The sequence below is a fragment of the Apis florea genome, unplaced genomic scaffold (genome assembly GCF_048593485.1).
Source record: "Apis florea isolate Af1SG1 unplaced genomic scaffold, ASM4859348v1 contig_3493_pilon, whole genome shotgun sequence".
Classification (NCBI taxonomy): domain Eukaryota; kingdom Metazoa; phylum Arthropoda; class Insecta; order Hymenoptera; family Apidae; genus Apis; species Apis florea.
The window spans coordinates 1,334,346-1,339,198 of NW_028256772.1; positions in this window are offsets into that span (position 1 = coordinate 1,334,346).

Sequence of the window (4,853 nt, forward strand, 5' to 3'; positions counted from 1 at the left end):
GTTATAAAGTGTTGTCGAGTCTTTAATGTATAATATACCTACGGCATTTTTTTCTCCGCGGCTATTAATATCGTTTACCTTTAGTTTTACCTTTAATTCTTGTTAATTACCTTTTTTTTTTTTTTTCTTTTAACACTATATTGCTCTTTGTATTGCTTCGGCGGCAGTATAGCCCTACGTAGTCATGCATATGGTATAATTATTATTATTATTATTTTTTTTTTTTTTTTTCCGTTAATAGATATAATGTAACTGGTAATCCCTTCGTCGTCGTTCAATCGTCGTTGACATTTAGTAAATAATAATATATCGTCGTATGATAATGGGATCAAAATAATATAATACAGTTGTAAAGAACGATAGTGATGACAGCAGTTTTAGCTAATATCGGTGAAAATAAATCGCCCATTAACGTTACGCGTTAAGTAACAGTATATGGTTTTTTTTCGTCGTAGATTTTCGTCCTGCTTCGTATAATAGATACATACATCTCGTAGATTCGTGTGTTCCTCGTGATTTCGATTACATTCAATAACGCGAACGACGCGTAATCATCGAAGCGATAAATCATCGTGTATAACGCCAGCCCTACCAAGTAATTCGATATAATTTCATCGGTAATACCGTGTCAACGTATCTATATAAATATATATAGTTAACTTCGCGTTCTGCGTGTGTGTACGGTTTTAATTTCTTACGTAAAAGCTATAAAATATGGATACCTGCGCAATTATTATTATTATTTTTTTTTTTTTTTTTTGCATTTACTTCTCTACTCTTTCGTTCTTTCCGTTATTATTATTCTTCTCTTCTCTTTTTTTTTACTACATTCGCTCTCACACACACACGCACACACGTACACGCACTCACTCTCGCTCGTACTTTTTCTTTGACCTTCACGACAAAACTTTAGTATTATTTTTGCGCTCTCTACTCACTCGTCGTACCGTTGCTATTTTCTTCGAACTAAAGTTCGAATACTATAATATATATATATAATATTTTTTTATGTATATAATATATATATATATATATTTATATATATATAATAGATTTATGTATATCAATGTAACCAGTGATGCGCATTTGTCGCGCTGCGTCGTATTACTTCATCTTATAAAAGCCATCGCTAGTCTCCTCGCTCCTTTTCTTCCTTTCTTTTTTTTCTTTTTCCTTTTTTTTTTTTTTTTTTTTTTTTTTTTAATTATAATAATAACTCTTACTAAATCGTTTATTAGGCTCACTGTATAGTGTGTGTCACTCGTATGTACGTCGTGGCTATGTGGATGGGTGGGCGCGTGCTAGACGCTCACGTGTATAAATGTTCACTACATTTCTACCATTTCTACCATTTCTTGCTCGTACTCCCCTCTTTCACACGTCCGTTTCACTCTTTCTCTCTCTATTTTCATCCTCGCTAAATTATTCTCTCTTATTTTCTCGATAGCTTATTATCGTAACGAGTGGCAAATAATTATTCACTACATTTGTGTAAATGTGTGTGTGTGTGTTTGTGTGTACACGTGTGATTCGAGTGTGATACGTCCTTGTGTGTGATCCTGCGCCACTAAATCGTCATTACAATTAAAATTATTAAGGTTAAAAATTCACTCGGCCTATTTATTTATTTTTTTTTTCTGCGCCGTTATTATTATTTATATTAATCGGTCGCAAAGGTACCTCATCGAGGATCCGCGACCGCCTACGAAGTTATTGCTTTTGAATACCCCGGCTTCCTTGGGAGCATCCAATTGGAACAATATCCTGTAAATATCAGTCGCACTTTAGAGGAGGCAGGGATTTTTTTTTTTTTTTTTAGGCGGTTTGTTCTTTTCTGTTGCCGTTGTGTTTTTTTTTTTTAGATTGGTGTGTGTTGTTCTCTTTTTTTTTTTTTTCCTCGAGGATACTATCACAATGCATACAATATCAATATCTATATGCGTTATAGGTTAAGATTAAGGTTCACCTTATATCACATCCGTCCCTAACACCGTGGTTTGCGGCGTACGAGCTCATAAGGATCCATGGCGATGCTTTGGAAGCACGATTTTTCGAACGGAACGACGTTTCCTTTCAGACGTGAAAAAAACGTTAATTTTCAAGCAAGCTTCCAAGTGATAATATACACGTTAATATATTAAATTACTTATTGCTTTCTATGATATAATTTTAACTTTCTAACTATTTATTTCATTAACTTTCGTATTTATCTCACACATTGATCGCAAAAAAACATTTGTCTTGAAACGCCATCTACGCGTCCTAATGAAACCCGAGCGACATCCCACGGCGATTAGCTCATTAATTTAGGTTCGCAATCAATAATAACAATAAATAGTAATCATAGTTCGCAATCATTATCGTCATCGTCATAGTCGTTGTTAATAATTGGTACTCGCAAGCGTTTGTAATCTCGGATCATCGCTCGATATTGCTTCGTCGTATTTCTTGCTCATATCTTTCGTTTTCATCACGTATGTATCTTGTTTGCTTTTTTTTTTTTTTAAACCTGTAATTGACACTGTCCGTACTCGTTGAAACGCATAAATACACGCTAATGAATAATTTTACTGATGTATATAGGCACTTTTTTCTTCGTTCTCCTCTTTCTCTTACTCTTTCTCTCCCTCTCTTTCTCTCTTTCCTCATTCTTTCCGCTTCTTTCTCACTTTCTCTCCCTCTCTTTCTCTCTCTCGTTTCATTCTTCTTACGCGCACTCTCTCTCTTTCTCTCGTTCTCTCGCTCTTATACTATTCCAAAACAACAAATTTGTCTATTAACCTTAAAAGGCTCCTTTTTTCAATAAGAAAAGCTTGCAGCTTTAAAAACAGACATTTGTGTTTAGACAATCGTTTCTTAAAAGCTAAAAACATTATGAAATCGAATCAAAATTCACGCCTATCATCTCAACGAAGAATCGATCAAATCATCTTCGTTAACAGAATTCTTTTGATATATAAAAAGGTATCGAGACAGTGACAGAAGGAATTGAAAGCAGGTTGAAGGAAATATGAGAGCAATTACGTGTCTCTTAACTTCTACCAAGTCTTTGCATAGTCGCTTTGATATGGTAATAAATAGGAAATATTTCACTTTTTGAGAAGATGTAATACAATAATACGTTAGTTGGTAGAAGATATATAGAGCTATATGAAAACAGAAAGTAGAAGTAGAAATAGGAAAAGATATAATGATAGATAGAAGAATTTCGAGCGAGAGGCTGTTGTTACATTTTCGCTTTCTGTTTCCGGACGTAGTAATTCGTACTTACTTTATAGAGCATTCGTATTCCAATTAAAAACTTGATCCAAATGTTTATTCCTCATCTTGATGAAATAAAATATGAAAAAAAAAAAAATAACATTCAAAATAAAATTGAAAAATTCAATGTTTTTTTCAATAAATAAATAAAGAACAAAAAAAATTTTTTTTCAGCTTCAATATTTTCACCATCTATATAAAAATAAATTATAACAAAATTTCTACGTCCACAAAACACTAGTGTCATTACACTCAATGCGCCTACGTGTATACATATATGTTTGTTAAAGTTTAATTATTAATTGCGAACGCTTTGCAGATTTTGCAACTGAGATGTTTCTCGTACGCATATAGTACTCGCAGACGAAGTAGAAAGTACAGTGAACAGTGAGAGTCATAGAGAGAAATTTCGTGTAATACGAGAAGTGAAAAAAGTGATCATCAGTAGATTCCTACTAAATTGAACTCTTCTTCGTGCAATGGCAAATATAAAATACTTTGTTCTTAATAATCAACACGACATGACATCTTTGACGATCACTTTTTTTATCCGTTTCTTTTTATCGATCGAAAATGCGCGCGAACATCGAAGAGCGAAGAAAATGACATTCGACTAACATAGTTGCATTTGTTGTCTACGAAATTTTACAATTTTTTTTTTTATTTTCGTTCTTCCTTTTTTTTTTTTATTTGTACTTAATATCACTGCTATATAAATGGTTAGCTTGCTATAACGTCTAATTAAACTAACGAGACTTACGAATTTATTGACTCGTTATTGACTCGTTTCTAGTTCTTGAGCAATCCTGATCGATTGATCGCGCGCATTTTATAGTTGGCCTTTTATTATCAGGTTATGCCATGCATAGAACAAGTTTCATGGGAACCTGGAGTCATTTTTTAAATGATTATTACGTGGGATAATGTGTTATTGCTTACATAGATAATTTTGTGACAATGACTCAACAAAATGCTCAAATTCTCATATCCTTTTTAATTGCCATTGAGCATTTCATTCCATTCATTGGAATGAACTGTATATACATTTAATTTCTCCTTTATTCAAAATGTATTTTATAATACATTTCTTTATAAAATTTTTTCTCACATTAAGGATCATTTTATGTATATACACAATTTTTCGTTAAATCAATCTAAAGAAGATTATGTCTTATTTCTTTTCTAGATATTGAATCAATAATTATGTTTTTTTTTTTCTCCTTTAAATATTTGATATTTATGAGTTTTGAGCATTTATTGAGTTATAAACTTCACTCGCAACATGTAATCTTGTCATCGAATATGGTCAATTATCGAAGTTTTCATACATAAAGGTGTTCAAATATTTGTACATACTCATGGACATTACATATGAAAAATTATTCTATATTCGAGTATTGCTTTTGTCTTGACTGGAGTACGTATGACTAGTTCTACTATCAGACATGAGCCGAATCGTTAATTTATCAGCGAAATTAATGTATCACGTTTTCATCTTTGAGCTCGCGTCGAAGCGCCAGAAACAACACTGTTTACTATCGCTTCGACGATCGTCCGAGTGGTCCAGTCGTTTTAATTTAAAAAACATAGCG